This window comes from Bubalus bubalis, chromosome 20 (assembly GCF_019923935.1).
Source record: "Bubalus bubalis isolate 160015118507 breed Murrah chromosome 20, NDDB_SH_1, whole genome shotgun sequence".
NCBI lineage: Eukaryota > Metazoa > Chordata > Mammalia > Artiodactyla > Bovidae > Bubalus > Bubalus bubalis.
The window spans coordinates 8,347,447-8,372,454 of record NC_059176.1 but is presented as its reverse complement, the minus strand read 5'-3'; the positions used below and the strand labels follow the sequence as shown (position 1 = coordinate 8,372,454).

Sequence of the window (25,008 nt, the reverse complement as noted above, 5' to 3'; positions counted from 1 at the left end):
GACAAACAACGAGATCCGGCTACATAGCACAGGGGGTATATTCAGCATCCTGTGAAAACCCATAATGGAAAAAAATATGGAAAAGATACATCTGATACACGTAGGCTGACATATATGTATAACTGAATCACTTTGCTGTACCCTAGAAACTGATACAACATTACAAAATAAGTATACTTCAATAAACTTCCCTGGTGGCTCAGACGGTAAAGAATCTGCCTGCAATGCAGGAGACCTGGGTTTGACCCCTGAATCAGGAAGATCCCCTGGAGAAGGGAATGGCTAACCACTCCAGTATTCTTGCATGGAGAATTCCATGGACAGAGGAGCCTGGTGGGCTACAGTCCATGGGGTCTCAAAGAGTCAGACACGACTGAGTGCCTTGAATAAAATAAAGAAAGAATTGTCTGTGTACAATGACAGTGAGCCTTCCATTTGCTTCTTCCACTTTAACCTAAATAGATCTAAAGACACATTTTTGTTGTTGTTTTTGGGAAACTTACACTGATACGTAACATGTTACCAAGAACTGCTTTCTAAAGAAATAAAAGGAAGTCATTTACACGTTAAAGCTGACCAGACCCAACACCTTCCTAAACCTCTCAACTTAGATATGTTTAACGTAAGAATTCCAATGGCTCCAAGATCGCCCAGGGAATCCTGAAGCACAGGCATTGCGTTTAACCCCAGGTTTGCTGTGAACACGCTTCTGTCTCATGAAAATGACCCTATCTTAAAGGATGCCCTGTGGTTTGGAATTAATCACTGAGCTACACCAGCATGCTTAAGGGTTGGTGTTTGCTGCCCTTCAAGATTCCCAGTCTCTCCTACCTGGAAAGTAACCCCAAACCCCTCTCCCGACTCCAGGTCCCCTTCAGCGGCAGCCTTACTTTATCTTCATTTTTATGGCCAAAGCTCTAGAAAGCACTGTCAGCTTGTATTTTCCCATTGACTCTATTGCCATCTGGCTTCCTCTGGTCTTCTTTCTTTCAAGTCATCACTTTCTAGTGGTCCTGTCTGGAATGAGAAATTTAGAGGAGGGGACCTACTAAGTGGCAGTTTTATCCCCAGCCCCCAGATAGCACCGGTGACAGCCTTTGTTAGTCCATGATAGATTCCCGTTTGGAACCCCCCCTTTTATAAGATGGATTTTATTTTTTGGCTGTGGCAGGTCTTTGTTGCTGCACGCATGCTTCCTCTAGTTGAGGCCAGCGGGGGCTGCTCTTCATTGCAGGGCGTGGACTTCTCATTGCGGTGGCGTCTCTGTTGTTTGAAGCACCAGTTCTAGGTGCTCAGGCTCAGTAACTATGGCACACAGGCGTAGTCGCCCCGCGGCATGTGGGATCTTCCCGAACCAGAGATCGAGCCCCTGTCCCCTGCATTGCAAGGCGGATTCTTAACCACTGGACCACCAGGGAAGCCCCTGGAATCCATTTTGAGATGGCCTCCAGCAAGTGATTAGAGTAGTACAGGGATGATGCCTGTTACCATCCTTGGCTCATCCAGTCCGTGCATTGGGAGGGCACAGAGCAGCCTTCTAGAGAGAAGAAAGCAGAGGGGCCATGCCCCAGGTGAAGGGACTGCAGAGAGAGGTGGGCTCAAGGCTGGCCTTGCTGCTTCCTGGAAAATGGGCTTAAGCGGGTCTGCTCTGGGCCTCAGTTTTCCTTAAAAGGGGATAAAGAACACCTCCTTTATTAGACATCATCATAAGGCCAGGCTTTCAGTTTGAGCCTCACTAAGTGTTTAACTCTCTTTATCTGCAAATGAAGCAGAGTGAAAGAGCAGTTGTCACTAAGCAGCTGGTCCGCAGAGGCCATCACGGGGCTTGTCCTGGCTTTTTTCTCTTCTGTTCATGGAACCAGGTGAATCTATGAGGCCCTGCCAGGCTGACCTATGCCAGTCCACCACACCGAGCTTGGGCTTGAAAGCCGGATGCGAGCTTATTCACTTCCAGTTATGATTCTAATTATCCAGTAAAATTTATCTGTGCATTTGCTGTGCAAGGTGTCCTCTCTTTGCCAGACACCAAATTACTGTCTACAGCTGGGGGTACACTTGGCCAGGAAACAGCATCTCCGGTGCTCTGTACAGGCATTCTGTTCAGGCACTCACCTCGACTCAGGAATCCAGATCAGATGGTAGAGATGAGTTTCCAAGGGACATTCTCATCTCACCATCGGCTGAGCCCCCAAAGGGTCCATGGCTCTTTTCCAGCTCTATCTGTTTTTAAAATGTTACGAGTCACAATACAAATAATTCCACCCTTGCAATGCCTTCAAGAAAACCTTACGTTTGAGAAAGACAAATATCATGTGATATCCCTTGTATGTGGAATCTGAAAAATAGTACCAATAAACAGAACCGAAACAGACTCACAGACACAGAAAACTTACGGTTACCAAAGGGGAAGTGGGAGAGGGATAAATGGGAGTAGAAGATTAACAGATGCACTTTGCCATATGTAGCATAGGTGAACAACAAGGATTTACTCTATAGTACAGGGAGCTATATTTAATATGTCGTAATAACCTGTAATGGAATAGAATAAAAATATACAGCTATATACACGTATGTTGTTGTTCTGTTGCTAAGTCCTGTCCCACTGTTTGTGACCCTGTGGACTGCAATGTGCCAGGAGCCTTTGTCCTCCAGTGTTTCCTGGAGTTTGCCCAAATTCATGTCCACTGAGTCAGTGAAGCTATCTAACCATCTCTTCCTCTCACAGTCTTTCCCAGCAGCAGGGTCCTTTCCAGTGAGTAGGCTGCTTGCATCAGGTGGCCAAAGTATTGAAACTTCAGCTTCACCATCAGTCTTTCCAATGAACATTCAAGATTGATTTCCTTTAGGATTGAGTGGTAGAGTTGATTTCAAGTTCTCAAAGCTTTTCTTATTAAGGATTTAATATCAGACAAACTTATGTACCTCTCTGAGTCTTATTTTTAAAATGGAGAAACAACCATTCTAACCTTGTCACAATGATTAAGACTCGTAAAAAACTAAGTGTTTGGCACTGAATAGGTGCCCAGTAAATGGGAACTGTGAATAACAAAATTAGAAATACCCATTTGAAAATGAATAGGACTAAGTTTTAAAAGTATTATTAATATCATCGTTATTGTTATCAATAACAATATCAATAACCACAGTTGTTATCAATGCCCTGGTACACAGTAATCCCAAGAAATACATCTTGTCTCCTTTCTTCCTCTGTGGTCCTTGCTCCCAGTGGGGCCATCATCCCCCCATCAGGTGGCCCTGATTCCCACCCCCCCCACCACCTCCCCGTGTCCCTGCAGTCCTGGGAGTAGAGGGCATCTGCTAACCTCTGGCTACCTCGCTTCCTCTGTTTAGTTCCTCGGCTTCTTCTCTCATCTGTAACACCAGCTCACTGTAATGCAACCCCTCTGCTTGGAGTATCCAGCTTGCTCTCTGCTTCCCTGAGTGGACCCCGTCGTGCACACATCAATCTACAAATGGCACTGGGGCTCCGTCGGCAAGGATGAACAGGGGTGAGGCCGAGGATTTGGGTAAGAACAGTCGTTTTCCTCCCTCTCTCTTCTCTCCTTCCCTCTCTTTCTTTTCATTTTTGTTTTCTCTTTTATAAAGATGATCATTTGAGAGATCCTCCAAATCTGGCTGTTTTCACAGTAAGTTCGCATGAGTCTAATTCATGCCATTCTAATTCGTTTAAAAATAACTGCAAGCCGACTTCCCTGGTGATACAGTGGATAGGAATCCACCTGCCAATGCAGGGGACCTGGGTTCCATCCCTGGTCTGGGAAGACTCCACATGCGACGGGGCAACTAAGCCCATGAGTCACAACTACTGAGGCCTTCACACCTAGAGCCTGGGCTTCAACACAAGAGAAGCCCCCGCTTGCTGCAATGAGAGAAAGCCCGCACTCAGCAAGGGAGAGTCAGTGCAACCCAAATACATACAGACATAAGTAAAGCTGCATGGCACTATATACAATAGCCAAGAGAGGGAAGCAACTTAAATGTCCATTGACAAAGGAGTGGATAAAGAAGATGTGGTGCATATATATTCTCAGGCATTAAAAAGAATGAAATAATACCATTTGTAGCAACAAGGGTGGGCTTAGGGATTATCATACTAAGTGAAGTAAGTTAGAGACAGACAAATATTAAAGTATCACTTATATGTGAAATCTAAAATATGACACAGATGAACTTATCTATGAAACAGAAACAGACTCATGGACAAAGAGAACAGACTGCAGCTGCCGAGGGGGAAAGGGTGGAGGAGGGATGGATTGGGAGTTTGGGAATAGTAGATACAAGCTATTCTATGTGGAATGGATAATCAACAAGGTCCAAAACTATACAGCACAGGAAACTGTATTCGGTATCCTATGATAAATGTTCCGTTCAGTCACTCGGTCATGTCCAACTCTTTGCGACCCCATGGACTGCAGCACGCCAGGCTTCCCTGTCCATCACCAACTCCTGGAACTTGCTCAAACTCATGTCCATTGAGTCAGTGATGCCATCCAACCATCTCATTCTCTGTCTTCCCCTTCTCCTCCAGCCTTCAATCTTTCTCAGCATCAGGGTCTTTTCAAATGAGTCAGTTCTTCATATCAGGTGGCCAAAGTATTGGAGTTAGCTTCAGCATCAGTCCTTCCAATGAATATTCAGGACTGATTTCTTTTAGGATTGACTGGTTGGATCTCCTTGCAGTCCAAGGGACTCTCAAGAATCTTCTCTAACACCACAGTTCAAAAACATCAATTCTTTGGTGCTCAGCCTTCTTTATGGTCCAACTCTCATATCCATATATGACTACTGGAAAAACCATAGCTTTGACTAGACTGACCTTTGTTGGCAAAGTAATGACTCTGCTTTTTAATATGCTGTTTAGGTTGGTCATAGCTTTTCTTCAAAGGAGCAAGTGTCTTTTAATTTCATGGCTACAGTCACCATCTGCAGTGATTTTGGAGCCCCCCAAAATAAAGTCTCTCACTATTTTCACTGTTTCCCCATCTATTTGCCATGAAGTGATGGGACCGGATTCCATGATCTTAGTTTTCTGAATGTTGAGTTTTAAGCCAACTTTTTCCACTCTCCTCTTTCACTTTCATCACCCAGCAGGGGAGTCACCACAAACTCAAAGGTAGTTTTCCCAGGGGAGGACTATCCATTGCATTCAACCCTTGCAATTTCCCCAAACATGGGAATCTCGACTGCATAATTTGTGGTGACTGGGGACTGCATTTGTGCTCTCCCCTACATTAAAACACAGCTGCATGGTATTCTACATGATGGACGTGCCGAGCACATCTGTTCATTTCACTGTTCACGGTCAGTCTGTAGTTTACAGCATTTGGGTTTTTGCTACAACAAATAATTCAGCAGTAACCATGTGTTTATGCACATATATCCCTGTAGGTTCACTCTCATCGCTATAGAATGCATTTCCAAAAGTGGAATTTCTGGATCAAAGAGTATGTGTATTTTCAATTTGTCAATTAAGAAATATTTTTAAATTAAGAAACATCAGCAGATTACTTTTCCCAAAGGTTGTATTATCTATCTTCCTTTAGCAACTTATTTCCACTACTTATTCAACACCAAAAGACCTCCGTGCTTTTATTTGGATAACTACGACCAGACTTGGCCCTAGAAATAGCTATTCAATGAATCAAGGATTTGGAGAGTGAAGAATAATAAAAGCCATGCCCAAATTTGCTGATTTAGATAGGTTTTTTTTTTTTTTTATTATTATCTATGGGTTTGTTCTTTTTTACCCCCTGCATTCTATTAAAAGTCAACCTTTAAAAATGGGCCTTCTCTCGACAGAAATTCTATCCTCTAATCTGGGAGGCCATGTAGGTGTCCTTGATATGTTTTATAATAAGGCACTTGAGAGGCTAATTGCTTTGTATTTATAGCCTATAGAGGTGGTTCCCACTTCAAATGAGGAATTTCCTTGGTAATATACTGATAACCACAGGTTCTGAGAGGCTAAACTGAGACTAATGCAGGAAAATTCAAAGCTAGGCTTGCAGGGGACCCCATAAAGTCACTGAAGGGAACAGACAGACCTCAGGAGAGAGACACGAGAAGCCCGGGGCGAGGGCGTGTTTCACTTGATTCCCTTGCATTCTGAGTTTTCCACAAACCTGGGTTTAAAATCAGCAGTATCGTTAAGTTTGGTATTGACCATTCTGAACTCCTGCTGTTGAAAAGCTCCGAATGTCTCTATAGGGTCTGAAAAGCAGCCCCTGATTTCTGGTCCACCCAGATTCTGCTGTCCTGTGTTGTACTATTGCCCACTTCCAACTATTCCCACGTTTCTGGGAGATTTCATCTCTCCTTCAGGATGGCTGAAATAGCTGGTCTGTCTCTCCTTGCTCTCTCTCTTTATCTCTCTTCAAATCTCCATTAAATTTTACTGTTAACATTAACCAGTTCTAAATCACTATGACTCACTGAATATATGTCATTCCAACACTTATGTAACTACTGTTACATTTCAAACCAACTGTTTGAAATGATAACAGTTATATTAGTAAATACTAATATAAAACAACAGGGCTTCCCTGGCGGCTCAGCAGTAAAGAGTCCACCTGCTAAGGCAGGCGATGTGGGTTCGACCCCTGGGTTGAAAAGAATCCATGGAGAAGGAAATGGCAACCCACTCCAGTATTCTTCCCTGGGAAATCCCTTGGACAGAGGAGCCTGGCAGGCAACAGTCCATGAGGTCACAAAGAGTAGGACAGGAGTTAATGACCAAAAAACAACAGAAAACATTTTGTGCCATCTATGTTCTAAGTGCTAAGCTGGACACTTTAGACACAATACATCTGTAAGTAGGAATAATGATGTGTTTGATCGAGAATGGTCACAGAGAGGATTAGTAACTTGCCCCAAACCGCACAGGCAGTAATAAGTGACAGATGCGGGCTTTAACTGCAAACCTTATTGGCCTTTGACATCCATGCTGCCGTTAGACTGTCCCACCTCCTGGCAGTGTGCCAGGTGACCCCGGCTTGTCGTCCTTTTGAAGGGCACGCACCATCTCTGCCATGTCCCTTAGCTCTGATTCATCTTCATTCTCATCATCCCACGTGGTGAAGACTTATGTGTGCCTGGCTGGATGAGGTGCCTTCATAGACCTGGTCATGAGCCATCTTGTATGATCCCTGGAAAGCACGGACCCCATCTTGTGCATGAGTCCCTGCAGTTCCTGGCCCAGTGCTGAGGGTCTGGTACAGACTCAGCCCAATTATTTCTTCTTTTCACTGAAAGCATTTGGAGCGTGCAGGACTGCTCACCACTTTCTTACAGATCTGTTTCCCTCTCTGTGCCTGAGACAGAGCAGACCTCCACCCTAACCATTTCACGATTAGTTACCAGGTAACCCTTTGGGCTTTTATATCATGTATTCACAAGTAGGTGACCCTCTTCTGGAGAACAAATGAAATTATTAAATAAATTAAATGAACTGAAAAAAAAAAGGCAGAAAAAAGAAGAAAATGAGAATAAAGGACAAAAAAAAAAAAAGTAGCAATTTTGTAGACTGAAATTCAACCATATCAGTAATTATACTGATGGTCTAAATGTAAATGGTCTAAGCACCTTCATGGGAAGAGTCATTAATATTAAAGTATATTGATTCCATAATATATCTCTAGATTTAACAAAATCAAAATCATTCCCATTTCACAGGTAAAGAAACTGAGGCTGTGAGACACTGACACTCATCTGAGGGAACTGCATCTGCACAAAAGATCATATCTATAGAACTGGGGTTCTCAACCAGGGGTGATTTGCTGCCCACCCCTAGGGATGATGTTTGGAAATATCTGGAGACATTTGTTTGTCACCACCAGGAAAATGCTCCTGGCAAATAATAGGTAGAAGTCAGCTTTGCTGCTGTACATCCTACAGAGCTCGACACAGCCTCCTGCAAACTAAAATGATCGGAACCAAATGTCTATAGTGTTGAGGTCGAGAACTCTGCTGTAGAAGAAAGAACAGAGGCATATCAAGTTTTCTGCTTTTGGGTATCTTAAGAGGTGGAGGTTTTCTATAATACTCAGAGAACATTGAATGCTTGCTTTCCCTCTTAAGATGTGAAACCACAGAATTAAAAAATAACTGTTAATCATGCATGGGGTATAAGGGACAACATACACTTTCATTCTTGAAGTAAGTGAGCCTTAATTTTCTTTTTTTTAAATCAGGATATAGTTGATTTATGGTAATGTGTTCATTTCAGGTGTACAGCATGGTGAATTTTTTTTTTTTTTTGCAGATTATAGTCCATTTTAGGTTATTAATAAGCTTAACTTTCAGTTGAATTTTAAAAATTATGTATTTGTTTGGCTGCACTGGGTCTTAGTTGCACACGCAGGATCTTGCATCTTCCTTGTGGCACGCAGGATCTTTAGTGAGCTTTTAGCCGCGGCACGTGGGATCTAACTCTCTGACCAGGGATCAAACTTGGGTCCCCTTCGTGGGGGCTCAGAGTCTAAGCCACTGGGCCGCCAGGCAAGTCCCTTGACCGAACTTTTAATAAAATTAAAAAAACAATGTGTATCTTACCTTCTTTCCCTTTTGAAGAGACCAAGGACAACAGATGGTATTATGGGATAGTATTATTATGACATGGGCTTTGTGGCTCAGTCAAGTGTCCAAGTTTGTTTCAAGTCATATGGTTCCCTTCTCTAATAAGGGAAGAATTTTGAACCTGGACCTCTTTCCATTAAGATCTCCTGGTCCTCTACTTATAATCAAATGAGAATTCTAAATGACTAGCTTGAGTTCTAGCTGTCAAAATTGTGTGCCATTGATGGATGGAATTATATGACATCTGGAGTTTGTTATAAAATAGACCAGCAAAAACAAAAAAGAGGTTAGAAATGAACAAGTTCAGCAAAATATTGGTACTTGTTAAAGCTGGATGATGAGTACATAGGAATTCCTTTCACTTTTCTTTCTACTTTCATGTAAGTTTGAAAATTGCCAGAAAAAGCATCTAAAAAATATATTTTATGACCATCTGCAGAGTGATAAGCAATGTCATTAGATAGAACTTGTTTCTTGCTCCATCTAGGTGGATTCACAGGCAATTTCTTGAGCAAAATTCCATTCATGTGTCTAGATATCATTTAATCCAGCAGATTGTGTATCATCTCAGTATTTTCAGGGAACTCTGAAAATTAAAAGTAACCACAATACGGGTGACAGTTAAACAGATACTTCATAAAGGAATCACTGTGAATGACAGAAGAACCCAGGAAAATATTCTCAATATCATTAGTTATTTGGGAAATGTGATTAAACAATGAGATAGAAACCTCTATAAAATGATTAGAAACTTACAGTGAAAAAATGAATAACTATCAAGTTTAATCAAGGATGAGGAACACCTATAACTTTTATATTTTGGACATGGAAATTATCATAAGTAGACCTACTCTTCCCAGGTGGATCAGTCAGTAAAGAATGCAATGTGGGAGGCCTGGGTTCAATCCCTGGGTTGCAGAGGTCCCCTGGAGGAGGGCATGACAACCCATTCCAGTATTCTTGCCTGAAGAATCCCCAGGACAGAGGAGCCTGGCAGGTTACAGTCCATGGGGTCACAAAGAGTCAGATACAACTAAGTGACTAAGCACAGACCTATTCTAGTCCATGGAGTCACAAAGAATTGGACATGACTTAGTGACTCAACAACAACAGACCTATACTAAAAAAAAAAAAAAAAGAAAAAAAAGGTTAAATAAAATCCTTTAGTTAGAAGAAAATGATTCCAGATAAAAATATGAAACTGCACAGAGGAATGAAAGGCATTGGACATTGGGGGTGCTTGTATGCTATAGGTGAGTGTAGAGCCACAAGAGAAGCCCAAGAACACTGGAGTGGGTAGCTTATTCCCTCTCCAGCAGATCTTCCTGACCCAGGAATCAAACCGGGGTCTCCTGTATTGCAGGCGGATTCTTTACCAACTGATCTATCAGGGAAACCCCTTTAGTACTTAAACCTCTTTAAAAAGATAAGTGCTTAAAAAAACACAGTACCAATGTAGTGTGGTACCTATAACACATACAAGAGTAAAATGCATGACAATACACAAATGTCAGGAAGAGAGGAATGGAGGTTGTAAGGTTTTTATGCTTCATGGCATGATATCACATAAAGGCAGACAGTGCTAAGTTAAAGATGTACATTGTAAACAGTAAAGCAACCATTAAAATAAGGGTTTAAAATAGAAAATCAAAGAGTTACAGCTAATAGGCAAACAAGGAGAATACATTAAATTATTAAATCAATTCAATGAATTCAAAATAGAAAGAGATAAAGGGACACAAAGAAGGGTAGATGCAAAATCAGTGTCGGTATTATAGATTGAAACTCAACCATACCAGAAATTACACTAAATGTAAATGGTCTAAACTCCTCTTTGGAAGACTCTTTATTATTATTAAAGAATATGTATTCCCAAAATTGACCTATAGATTTAACAAAATCTAAATCACAACAGACAGAGGAATGGATGAGCTGATCATGAAATTCATATGGAAATGGAAATAATCTAGAATAGCCCAAACAGCTTTTGAAAAGAGGAACAATATTGGTTGGCTAACATAACCTGATTTCAAGCCTTCTTATAAAACTGCAGCTATCAAGAGAGACAAATGGATCAATGGAATAGAATACAAAGTTTAGGAAGCTTAGTTTAACCATGTGCAAAAAAAAAAAAAAAAAAAAAGAGACTTCAATTTATGCCTTGCATTATAACAAAAATTAACTAATGTTGGGCCATATGACATATATTATATTTTAAAACCTAAAAGTTTATAAAACTTTTAGAAGTAAAAACACTTGTGACCTTGGATTAGGCAAAGATTTCTTAGATACAAAAACATGATTCATAAAAGAACAGATTGCCAAATATTTTAAATCCGTATCATCTGCTTCTTGGAAAAATGCTGTTAAGACAATGAAAAGTTAAGCCACAGTCTAGGAGAAACTATTGTCAAGTCATCTGATAAAGGGTTTGTACTCAGAATGTAGTAAAGACCTCTCAAAACTCAATGCTAAGAACACACAAACTCAATAAAAAATAAACAACAGATTTCAATAGACCCTTCACTGAAGAAGACATACCTGAAATAAACACGTGAAAATATGCTAGATATCATTCATCATTAAGGAGATACAAGTTAAAACCACAATAAGATACCAAAATACACCTATTTGCACAGCTGAAATTTAAAGGATTCATAATAAGAAAATGTTATCGAGGATGTGGAACAACCAGAATTCTCATACACTTCAAGTCAGTACAATGACTTTGAAAAACACTTTGCCAGTTTCTTAAAAATCTCATCATTCACCCACTTTATGATCCAGCCATTCCACTTCTAGGTATTTGCCCATGAGAAAGGAAAGCACATGACCAAATAAACAGACGGACACGAATGTTCACTGTGGACTTTTGTGTGTGTGTGCGCTCAGTTGCTTCAGCTGTGTCTGACTCTTTGCGACCCTATGGATTGTAGCCCGCCAGACTCCCCTGCCCGTGGGATTCTCCAGGCAAGAATACTGGAGTGCGTTGCCATGCCTTCCTCCAGAGAGCCTGCTCGACCCAGTGTCTTCTGCGTCTCCTGCATCACAGGTGAACTCTTTACCTGCTGAGCCACCTGGGAAGCCCCTATCTGTAATTGAATCCCAGCAATAAAATGAATAAACTATTGATAAGCTATTTAGATGTTTTGAAATGATTATGCTGAATTAAAAAAAGAGCTAGTCCCTTTGCCGTCCACTTGAAACTACTACAACATTATTAATGGGCTCTTCTCTATGTTGTTGTTGTTGTTCAGTCACTGTCTCCTGGAGTTTGCTCAAGGTCATATCCATTGAGTTGGTGATGCTGTCTAACCATCTCATCCTCTGCCACCCTCTTCTCCTTTTGCCTTCAATCTTTTCCAGCATCAGAGTCTTTTCCAATGAGTCAGGTCTTTGCATCAGGTGGCCAAAGTGTTGGAGCTTGAGGTTCAGCATCATCCCTTCCAATGAATACTCAGGGTTGACTTCCTTTTGGATTGACTGGTTTGATTTTGTAGTCCAAGGGACTCTCAAAAGTCTTCTGTAGCCATATAAAATTAAAAAATGTGTGTGTGGGGGAAGGTAAGCCAAGCAATACAAGATTTTATATATGATTCTACTTATATAAAATTTTGGAAAATAAAAACTACTCTATAGTGGCATACGTCATGTCTGTTCTTGCCTTGGGTAGGCAGTGAGGAAGAGCTTACCAAGGGGCACAAGAGTCTTAGGGTGATGGATATGTTCATTACCTTGATTATGGAAAATAGTCTCAGGAGTGTGTGTATATGTAAAAACATATCAAAATATCTTTTAAATATGTTGTTTATTGCATGTCAATTAAGCTCCAATAACACTGTGTAAGCTTTTTTAACAGTTTGCTCATTTCACTTTATGTAAATTTCACTTATAAAAAGAACCAAAAGCAAAGGTTGATCTTGAGTTAAGGATAGGCATGATGCAGTGTATATGTCTGCAATTTATTTTGAAATGCAGCAGCAACAAGAAAATGGACAAATAGATGGGTAAATGGATGGATAAATGGATAATGTGTAATAACTCACACAGCCTTTTTTCTTTTTCCTGATGCAGATTTTCAAATCAGTTTATTTCTGTATCAAGCCCACAACAGAGACTTCTGGTAGATGCTACCAGCCTGTTTCCTCAGCCCAGTGTCCATAATGCTTCCCAACTGGAAGGTTTTCTAGCTCACCTCTGATTCTCCCTCGTTTTTACCCTTCTCACTGGCCACTAAGGAAATCCCAGCTGCTTATCCTTGGAAGGCCACAGCCACAAAGAGCATGTGTTTCATTAATCCATATGTGAGCCACAGCGGATAAGTGCTCATCACTGCAATTTACCTTATCCTCCAAATCTCACACTAATGGGTTCTGTATGGATGTTCTATTAGTTTCCTTGGGTTGTCATCACGAAGCAGTATAGATTGAGGAGCTTAAACAACAGAGAAGTATTTTCTCATGGTTCTGAAGGCATGGAGGTCCAAGATCAAGGTGTTAGCAGGCCTGGTTTCTCCCAAGGCCTCCTCTTAGTTTGCAGATGCCCCCTCTTGCTGCCTTTTCACCTGTGCTTGAATCCCTGGTGTCTCTCTCTGCACCCTAATGTCCTGTTCTTGAACTCTTCACCCTAATGTCCTGTTATTGAAAGATACCTATCAGATTGAACTAGGACAGACTCTAATGGCCTCATTGCAACTTAATTATCTCTTTGTAAAGCCTAGGTCCAAATACAATTACATTCTGAGGTACTGAAACCAAGCAGGACCCTATGGAGAAGACTCTCAAGAGCCCCTTGGACTGCAAAGAGAACAAGCCAGTCAATCCTAAAGGAAATCAACCCTGAATGTGCATTGGAAGCACTGCTACTGAAGCTCCAGTACTTTGGCCACCTGATGCAAAGGGCTGACTCATTGGAAAAGACCCTGAATCTGGGAAAGACTGAAGGCAAAATGAGAAGGGAGTGGCAAAGGATGAGATGATTAGGTAGCGTCACCAACTTAATGGGCATGAATCTAAGCAAACCAATGTACAGGAGGCCAAACAAACCAAACCACTGGCATTTGGAGCAGAGAAAGATTTGTTGCAGGGCCAAGCAAGGAGAATTGGTGGCTCGTGCTCAAAAACCCCAAACTCTCTGGTGGTTTTGAAACAGGAGATGATCTCAGTTAAAAGACTGTGGGGTCAATCCCAATATGATTAGCTAAAGAATTAAACAGTTTCATTTTGTTCAGAGCTTTCATGCGGGCTGCATCTCTTGCCTGGACCCCTCCACTCCTACCATCTACCTGCTCTATTAGCATGAGGAAATTCCTGGGAAATAATATCTCTTGACCATCTCACCCCTCTCATGCAGACTAGGTCAGACCCCCAGATATACACTTACTTTACTGTATATACACGTGCTGTGTCTTTCCTTATTCTTCTTTTCAAGGTTGTTATTCATTCTACAGTTGTGTGTTTGGGAGCCTTTCTCCTCTCCTATACCGCCGACACCATAAAAGCAGGGGAAGCATTCAACACATTCGTTGCTGGAACCCACTGGTCAACCCAATCGCTCACCAATGCATCACACATACTAAATGCTCAATAAGTATTTGTTGAATGAATGAAAAAAAAACATGGAAACCTGTAAATCAATGGATCCTTCCCTGTTTGCCACCATTTACAGATGAACCCTTCTGCTCACCCTTTGATCATCTTATTCCCAACTAGAAGTTTCATCAGTCAGGTGGTAGGAAATGAGGAAGGGGACCGATGAGTCATTTGCGGAGCGGCTGTAGTTAAGGTCGAGCAGGATGGGGAGGGAGGGGGGAGTGGGCAGAACACAAGGCTGACCACTGAGCCTGTGCTGCATTGGTTACTTTTGATGGATATTCCTCACGGCTTCACCGCCCCATTCATTAGCACGGGTAGGTGAGGGTTGGATGTAATTTTAAACAACAGTTTGAAGCATTACTATTCTGGTCCTGAAACAGCTTAAATATTTTATGAGTTTTTAAGATTGGGAGAAATTAAAGCAAGTATGTAATCTTGCTCTGTGTGTGTATAAATATATACACATATGAAATTTAAATATACTCACACAAAATCTTATTGTAGAGAATCTCATAAATCTAAAAAAGATAGGGAGGCTAAAAAAAACCCTACCCATATGTAAACATAATATGAAAATATATTCAGTGTTAATTTCAGAATTTATTGCAATCTGCACTACATCTTTAACAATTGCACATACACTCTCCCGAGAGCGAGAGTGAATTTTTTAAAAATGAAATATTTTGCATAAAATATTTTGATATTTAAAAAAACCAATATAACTTTTAAAAAACCATAAAAGAAATGTCTAGCAGGAGTTGTGAGGGAACAGTTTTTAAGGGGAAAAAAGTCATTTCGCTATAGTTTTTATCCTCTGAAATTGGGACCAATGTACTAGATAATTACGTACTTTGGGATCATTAAGGGGCTTTTAGCAAATAATTTATCTAGTGTTCAAATGGGAATGTAAATAAATGAGTAATTTTTCCTTGTTAATTATAATTCTTGTGAATTACAATGTCTAGACACCTCTCCAGGACCACAAATCCACCCATGAGTCAGAAAATGCCACCAACAATGTTGATGTTGCATTTGATAAAAGTTTTTTTTTTTTCCATGAGTAATCATTATTTTCAATTTTAGACTATTCCAGAAATAAAAACTGACAATAAAGGTAACTTCTGTTTCATTCCATTTCTTGTATGCATTTTATGGGTTATAATATGTTTCTATATCTCAATGAAGCAATTTATAGCAGAGGTGTTACTTTTTATTAAGTTCATATTATGCATATTTTACTGCAGCTTGCTACAGTCAAACATCTTCTAAAAGATTAACTCGTGAGTCAGTCCCTGCTTCTGCCAAAATGAAAAACAAAGAGAATACGTTTCAATGTGACTTAGGCTAAAAAATTCTATCAACTAAAAATGTTAGAACAATTGCGATTTAGATCTTATTTAAGGTTTCAAAGCATTTTGCCACCGATTTAGTTTGATTACCGTATTATCCGGTTATGTGCATTAGAAAATGCCTCTGTGATGTGGCTTCCGCAAATGATCCTGTGACATATGCACCCCTTTTCCTTTAAAAACCAAATGCAATTCACAGAAGAGGCTTATGGATTTGCAATTAAAATAGGAGTGTTGCCTGAAACCAGGGAGGGTGCGGCCTGACCTTCCATTTGTATATTGTAGCAGATCCTAATAATATACTTGCACGTGTACACTTTGTTTTTCATATTCCAAGGAAAACAATTTGCAAGTGCAAACAGGGTAAGTGGTCTCAGGTTTTTGAGGCTCTAAAGGGTTTATAAATGCTAATTTTGTAAAGGGTACTCAGAGAATTCTTCATGCAGGGGAGGGGGAGAGCTAAGAATGCTCTCTGCACCCACTTAATGAGAGTTGAGGTATCAGAAATCCCAAGGATTAAAACTGTAGCATCAGCTCCTGTTTGGGGAGCATCTATGATGTGCTCAGCACCTTCTCTGTTCAGTCTCCGTTCCCAGCAAAAGTTTGGCAAGATCGGTGGCATCACCATTTTCACTAAGAGGAAAGGTGGCTTGCTCAAGGTCACACAGCTAATAAGAGATGAAGTAGAGAGATCAAACCAGTCAATTCTAAAGGAAATCAACCCTGAATATTCATTGGAAGGACTGATGCTGAAGCTGAAGCTCCAATACAAATGCAAAGAGCTGACTCATTGAAAAAGACCCTGATGCTGGGAAAGATTGAGGGCAAAAGAAGAGGGCAACAGAGGATGAGATGGTTGGATGGCATGACCGACTCAGTGAATGTGAGTTTGAGCAAAGTCCAAAAGATAATAGAGGATAGAGAAGCCTGACATGCTATGGTCCATGGGGTTGCAAAGAGTCGGACATGACTGAGCAACTGAACAACAACAAGAGATACAGATCCAGGCCAAGCCGGCTGCCAAGCTGGGCTCTTCTCACCCCCACCCCCACTTTCAGCACAGGCAGTTTGCTGGAGGAATTAAAGAAGTCTGTGACCAGTGCTTGATTTCCCCAAGTGGTACAGTGGTAAAGAATCTGCCTGCCAGTGCAGGAGATGCAAGAGACCTGGGTTAGATCCCTGGGTCTGGAAGACCCCCTGAGTATGAAATGGCAACCCACTCCAGTATTCCTGCCTGGAAAATGCCATGGACAGAGGTGTCTGGTGGGCTACAGTCCCTGGGGCTGCAAAGAGTCGGACACAACTTAGTGACTAAGCACAGCACAGCACATGACCAGATACTCTTGCTAGGCTGTGTAGCCTTATTGCTATAACTACCTCCATTTTGCAGGTGAATCACCGATGATATAAGTATCCATTTATCCCTCCACGCATCCATCTACCCATCCATTCCTCCATCCATCCAACTGCATCCATTCATCCATTTATACATTCCTTCCTCCACCCTCTACCTATCATCCAGATAGTCTAGGAGTGTAGACTATAGTGGAGGGAAAGGTAGACAAATGGAGTCAGAAGACCTGGGTTCAAATCCCAGTTCCACCACTGATATGCCTCAGACAAGTCAGTCAGCCTCTGAGAGCTCGTGTCACTGCTTGGGAAAAACAAAACCTGTACATCCCTTGCAGGGTTCGTACTAGGATTGCATGAGGGTGCCCAGGTAGATGCTCACTATATGCTAGCTCCTTCCCTCTCCTTTCAGTGAAGGAGGTAATCCACGTTATACAGAAAGGTAGACAGTCTGTGGGATAGAAACAAGTAAGGCACCATGTTGAGAGAGGAGGGAGGGATTCCTTTGGACTGACTGAAGCAGGGAAGGCTTCCAAGTAGAAGCTGGGCTTGGCACCTAGTTTGGCTTGCAGAGTCAAGAGCAGTAACAGCCAAGAAACGGAGACGGGAAAGCACAGGCTGTGGGGTGGTGGGAAAGCATGGGGAACAGAACCAAGTGAGGGTGGAGAGGATAGCTTTGGACAGATAACAAAGGGCTTGCAGGCTGTGCTAAAATGGTTGTACTTGACCCCAAAGGCATTCAGATGAGTCATTTAAAGCTGTGAGAGGCCAAGTAGAAAGACTAGGAGGTGGGCTGCATGTGAAGCAGCACTGCATTTATCCATTCCTCCACCCATCAACTACTCATCCATTCTTCTACCCACCCATCTATCCATCCATTCCTTCACCCATCCATCTATCCATCCATGCCTCCATCTATCCATCCATCCATCCACCCATCCATCTATCCATCCATGCCTCCACCCATCCATCTACCCATCCATGCCTCCACCCATCCATCTACCCATCATCCCTCCACCCATCCATCTATCCATCCATGCCTCCATCTATCCATCTATCCATCCATTCCTCCACCCATTCATCTATCCATCCATGCCTCCATCTATCCATCTATCCATCCATTCCTCCACCCATTCATCTATCCATCCATTCCTCCACCCATCCATCTACCCATCATCCCTCCACCCATCCATCTATCCATCCATGCATCCACCCATCCATCTACCCATCATCCCTCCACCCACCCATCTATCCATCCATGCCTCCACCCATCCATCCATCCATCAATTCCTCCACCCATCCACCTATCCATCCATGCCTCACCCATCCATCCATCCATCCATGCCTCCATCTATCCATCCATCCATCCATGCCTCCATCTATCCATTCATCCATCCATTCTTCCACCCATCCATCTATCCATCCATCCCTCCACCCATCCATCTATCCATCCATGCCTCCACCCATCCATCTATCCATCCATCCCTCCACCCATCCATCTACCCATCATCCCTCCATCCATCCATCCCTCTCTTCATTCATCTGCATACATTCATTCATTTATAAATTCAATTATCCACCCTCTCTTTGCCTATCATCCATCTAACTCTCTACCGGCCCATCCCTCCACCACCCATCTACCTGATTTTCCTTGCTTTGTTCTTTCCTTCCTTCTTTCCACCCACTCACCCATCTACCCACCCATCCATCCATCCATCTGTCCAGCCATCCAATTATCCATGTGTGCACTCATCATCCATTCATTAATTCCTTCCTTCTTTCTTTCCTTTTATCTATTTATCCCTCCACCTGCTCTTCCATCCATCCATCTACCTCTTCATCCATTCAGCCATCCATTCTTCCATCCTTTCATCTAGCTATCTATTCTCTCTTTACAAAACCCCAGACAGAAAACTATAAGGATTTTGAAGATATATTCTTCTCCCTCCCTTTGTGGTAGTAACACAGCTCTTGTCACTACTATTGCTACTAATACAACATTTAGTACCTACTCCTTGTAGCATTAGAGTCTTCTGCTTCTATAGAACTCATTTTTTGTACTGTTTTATTTGAGCCTCACAGTAGTCACTTCAGGTAGTCAGTACAGGTGTGTGTGTGTGTGTGTGTGTTTGTGTTACTCGCTCAGCCGTGTCTGACTCTTTGTGACTCCATGGACTGTAGCCTTCCAGGCTCCTCTGTCCACGGAAATTTCCAGGCAAGAACACTGGAGTGGGTCACCATTCCCTTCTCAAGGGGATCTTCCTGACTCAGGGATTGAACCCACACCTCCTGCATTACAGGCAGATTCTTTACCATGTAAGTCACCAGGAAAGCCCCAGGACAGGTATATTCACCTCAATTACAGATCAGGGCACAATTCATCACACTAACCAGGGCTATAGGTGGCATAACAAGAACTTGAAATGTGATTTTCTGGTTCAGGATTTTTCTGCTTTAGCTCATGCCTTACTTACCTCCCAACAGTTCTGGCCCATCAGGCTCAGGTAGAGGGCGTCCTTGCAAGTTTGAGGCCAATGGGGTGGCCACTGAAGGGCCATCTCCGGTTCTAAGCCTCTACTCATGAATGGGAAGATGGCTGCTTATCATGCAAATGTACACGGAGTCTGAATGCTGTGTGCAAAGAAATGTCCCCATTCATGGAGTAGGAGACAGCTGGAAGTAATCTCAAATGCATTATGCATTGTGATTGCATTGGCAGAGGGCTAAGAAATGTTAAAGTTTTGTTACAATAATAATAACCATTGTGACAATACGATTTGTTTTACTGACGCCCATTTTTTGGCAACTCTGTCGTTATAAACACAGCATGTGACTATACTTTAATGAGACTGCATAAATGTATGCATGTTTATGAGGATATATTCGTCAAGCCATTCTAGGTCCCCAGTTTCTGGGGCACTTCTCTCTCCACAACTGGCAGCCCTGTGACCTCCAGCTGCCCGCCTGGTGTGGTCCTGGTATACAAGGTCATGCCCATCCTAATGGAAGTGTTCTGATTCAAGGGGTGGGGCGGTGTTTGCATCCTGGCTGCACGTTAGAATCACTGCCTATTCTTTTAAAAAGGATCTGCTCTTGAGCACTGCTCCAGACAAGTTAAAAGAGATTCTCTAGGAATAAGGAACTGAACCGAGAACTTTTTTGAAAATTTCTGTTAATTCTAAAGTGTGGTCAAGTCTAAGAACTACTGCCTCTTAGCTCAGCACTTCTCAGCCTGTAGTGTGTGTTCATGGCTCACCCCGGGATCTGTTTAAAATATAGATTCTGAATCAGTAGGTCTGGGATGGGGAAGGGGCAGGAAGAGGAAAGGAGACAGAGGGCCAGGACAACCTTGCATTTCTAATAAGGTCCCAGGATGCTAAGGCAGTTGGATTCTGGACCACTGTTTTGGATAGCAAGGCTCTTATCACAGCCATATGGACCTGCACGTGGGGTTTTCTGTGAAACCCAGCCCTGACTTAAACTTGATTAACGTTCTCTGGTCTCGATTTTTTAAACACACCTTAGGAACTGACTAATGGAAATTATAGCTGAGGCTGACATTGTCAACATTGGAAACACCGTGCAGAAAATACCATAAGAGACAGGAGGTAGGCACACATTCTGATTTTGCACAAAGAACAGGTCAGACAAGTGTCTGGCAAAATCAGGAAGGCATTATTTAACAGATGGTTGGTGACACATGGGAAGGAAAGAGGTGGTTGCCAAGACTCAGTTCAGGGTTTTCATTAATCAGGAGTTATGGGCTTTCCTCGGACAGGGAGGCCATTGGAAGGCTACTGTCCTTTTATCTACCTTAAAGAAATATCACAAGAAGGACTACGTTTATCATGGTTTTCTGCAAAGTGTGACACAAGCATCAAACGTGAATGATTGGCCTGAACTTGCCTGCCTGCCAGCATCATCTCAGTAAATTGTCAGAGCACCCATCTCTTAGGGAGCAAGGGGTCAATTTCAAGAACGGGGAAACTGAGGCTTAGAGAGACGTAAATACAGACTCTTTATCTGAGTTGCGTAGGTGAGAGGGCTGGAATTCAGACTCAGATCGGGGTCTTGCCTAGTGGTCTAGTGGTTAGGAATCTACCTGCTAATGCAGGGAACACGGGTTCGATTCCCTGGTTCCAGAAGATTCCACCTGCCAGGGGGCAACTAAGCCCATGTGTCACAGCTACTGAAGCTCGTGCGCCCTGGAGCACGTGATCTGCAGAGAGGCCCCCACAGTGAGAACCTGTGCACTGCAGCTAGAAAGTAGACCCCCTCGCCGCAACTAGAGAAAGCCCAAGCACAGAATCAAAGGCCCAGCAAGGCCAAAATAAAATCAATAAGTAAATTAAAAAGAAACTCAGATGATCCAGGCTCTACTTGCCTTCCCAGTCTGCCCCATGGCCAGCTGGGGTCAGAACTTTGACTGAACTGGACAAAGCAGGCCTTCAATGGAAGAACCGGCTACTGCATGTGTAAGGAGAGCCCTGCTCTTGGAAGGGGATGAGCAGGGTGCAGCACCCCACAGAGAGGAATGAAGCAGGGAGAAAAGCAAGACCTATTATGTAGAACTGCTGCAAAGAATTAGGTGAGAAACTGTTTGCAAGGCACGCAGCAGGGTTCCTGACACGTGTAGGCTCTCCCCATGTCACAGTTGAGGTTGCTTTTATAAGTAAGTTAGATAAACATGGTAGCTTAACTGGTAAGAATCTGGCTGCAATGCAGGAGACCCCAGTTTGATTCCTGGGTCGGGAAGTTCCCCTGGAGGAGGGATAGGCTACCCACTCCAATATTCTTGGGCTTCCCTGATGGTTAAGACAGTAAAGAATCTGCCTGCAATGCGGGAGACCTGGATTCAAACCCAGGGCTGGGAAGATGCCCTGGAGGAGGGCAAGGTAACCCACTCCAGTATTCTTGCTTGGAGAATCCCCATGGACAGAGGAGCCTGGAGGGCTACAGTCCAAGGAGTCACAAAGAATTGGACACGACTGAGCTACTAAACACAGCACAGCTCAGATAAACCTAATTGGCATGATTCCTTCCAACTCCAATTGCCCTGTAATCCTTGGCTTTTCAGACACTGGACACAGTACTGCTGCTGTTCCTTTGCTGAATCTTTGCTGATTCCACCCTGTCACCCTTTCTTCTTCTCTCTGCCTCTCCCAATCACTGGCTTCATCCAAGGGCTGAATACAGCCATTCAGCCTTTGCCACCTAGTTCATTTCTCCAGTCACTAAATTTGAAAGAGTTTATCCTTTCCAGTTGTCATGTATGGATGTGAGAGCTGAATCATAAAGAAAGTTGAGCACTGAAGAATTGATGCTTTTGAGCTGTGGTGTTGGAGAAGAGTCTTAAGAATTCCTGGACTGCAACGAGATCAAGCCAGTCAATCCTAAAGGAAATCAACCCTGAACATTCATTGGAAGGACTGATGCTGAAGTTGAAGCTCCAATACTTTGGCCACCTGATGGGAACAGTCAACTCATTGGAAAAGACCCTGATGCTGTAAAAGATTGAGGGCAAGAGGAGAAGAGGGTGACAGAGGATGAGATGGTTGGATGGCATCACTGACTCGATGGATATGAGTTTGAGCAAGCTCTGAGAGATGGTGAAGAACAGAGAAGCCTGGCGTGCTGCAGTTCATGGGTCGCAAAGAGTCAGATATGACTTAGCCACTGAACGACAACAAATCCTTGTCACAACAACCCACTTACTACTCAGTTATGTTCTTCAGAAGGTATGGTTCTGCCATCATTTCTTGGGTGTTTGTCACATCTTGAATGACTCATCAGCATCTTTTGGGCAAATGACCCAGGCGATCACGGCTCTCAAGTTCTGTGGATGGATTACTGTTTCAGAGGATTTAAAACTTTTGGATGATTTTTAAAGGTCCACGTTTCAACACAAAATCTTTATACCAGCATCTGATGAACATTTTCCTAAAAGGATAGAGGAAATTGACAACCACGAAGCTCCCATTACATGTTGTTAACAGATCCTGGATCAGATTATTTTAAAAACATCTCTGTATTTCAAGATCCCCTAAGACAATCTGCTGAACCATGGTGTTTTAGCCTGATGCTGTCTGTTCCCCACAGAGTCAGGGTGGGAGGGTTGGGGGAGCTGCAGGAGCCTCCATAATTCAGATTTTCATATTTACAGCTTCAAGACATGACACAAAACAAAACACAGCTGGCAACACCATGCCTCGCCGCCACACCCTGCAAGGTGACGTGTGTTGCTCTGCGCCTGCTGTCTGGGCGTCACGTCTGGAACAATTTCTACCACACGTCACATCAGATGTTCTCACACTTCAGTAACGGACACTTCTATCGGGAACGAAAATTGTCACATGTGGCTTGAAAACTTAGATCTTTAAAACGGACGGCTGCCAGAGGCTTCGTTGTGCCCTTAGGAACACGGTCCTCACTCAAAGCTTTTTCCGGTCTATCTATCCAGGTTCCAGGGAAACGAGCGTCCAAACAAGCCAGCCATGGTCACTTGTCTTTAAGGGTCAGTTAAAAATCTGTGCCTCGGGCGTCTTTTGTTTTTGCCACAGCAGCTGCAAGCCCACTTAAGTCGGTTGACTGTCAGATGCACTTTGGGTGGCTTTAAAACGCATTTTACAACAAGTGTGGCCATCATCAGCGTCAAGGAGAGGGCTCATCACACCGGGGATATGAAAGTGCTTTCTTATTTAAAACACTCTACCAGGGTTTCTCGGCCTGCATTGTGAGATACTGATATATTAAACTGAAACTGACAAAATATATCAAGTTGTGCTAAATTGCATTTCAACTGCTAAGTGATCCTAGTGGAAGTGGACACAGGAGGTTTAAGTAAAAATCACGGGGAAAGATTGACATTTATGGGACAATTTTGAATGATGAGAATGCACCCCCATCCTTTCTTTTTTTTCTCTGCAAAATAGGAAAAGAGCATCATCACTTGACCTTCGTGGGTGGGCACAGATGCAGGTGGTGCTTCGTAGGCATCCAGACCTTGTGTGTGCATGAGCGTGTGCTCAGTCGCTTCAGCTGTGTCCAACTCTTTGAGATCTTATGAACTGCAACCCGCCAGGCTCCTCTGTCCTTGGGATTCTCCAGACAAGAATACTGGAGTGGGTTGCCATGCCCTCGGTATGGGCCAGACAGGGTACTGTGCTGCTGTAGATGCTGGGGATTGAGATGTGCTTTTTGTCCTGTAGGCTGCTGAGGACACTCCTTGCTCTCAGAAGAGTGATGTGACTTGTCTGTCACTTCAGCAAGTGGCCTGTGACAGTCAGAATGCTTGGACTATACTGCAGTGACAAATAACCCCCAAATCTCAGTGCCCTAACAAAGGTTCATTCCTCACCAGCACTTAGGGTTGCTAGACTTAGCCAACAAAAATACAGGATGCCCAATTAAATTTGAATTTCAGAAAAATAACAAGCACATTTTTTAGTATAAATATGCCAAATATGCCCTAAGATTGAGGGCAGGAGGAGAAGGGGGTGACAGAGGATGATATGGTTGGATGGCATCACTGACTCAACGGACATGAGTTTAAGCAAACTCTAGGAGACAGTGAAGGACAGGGAAGCCTAATGTGCTGTAGTCCATGGGGTTGCAAAGAGTCAGATGGGACTGAGCGACTGAACAACAAAATAGTGTAAACGGCATGTTTATGTGAAATTCAAGTTTAACCGGACATCCTGTATCTTTCTGAGCAGGCCGACTCCCACTGTATATCCACTGTGGTCTGCTGGGGCTTCTGCTCACCTGGGTACCAGATAAGAAGAGAGTTCCAAAAGATCTCACACTGGTAGCTCAGTGCTCCAGCCAGAAGAGAAAGCATATTGTCTTGCTTGTAACTCATTGGCCAGAACTGGTCATGTGAGTTTGCCCAGAAACAAGGAGTCCAGGAAGTACAGCCCTGCGGGGTGCTGGAAAATAGAAGTGAAATCACAGTGACACAGGGTCAGCCTGGAAGGTCAGCCTAGCAGGAAGGGGAGGGCCCTCTGGTAGCATAGGTGGTGCCTCAGTCCATTGGGGCTGCTCTAACCAAACACCAGAGACTGGGGGGCATAGAAACTTATTTCTCACAGTTCTGCAGGCTGGAAATCCGAGATCAGAGC

At 43.0% G+C, this 25,008-nt stretch overlaps 1 pseudogene; it reads left to right on the top strand.

Annotated features, from left to right (window-relative positions):
- Nucleotides 1–5,097: 5,097 nt before the first annotated feature.
- Nucleotides 5,098–5,250, top strand: LOC112581037 (annotated as a pseudogene).
- Nucleotides 5,251–25,008: the final 19,758 nt, after the last annotated feature.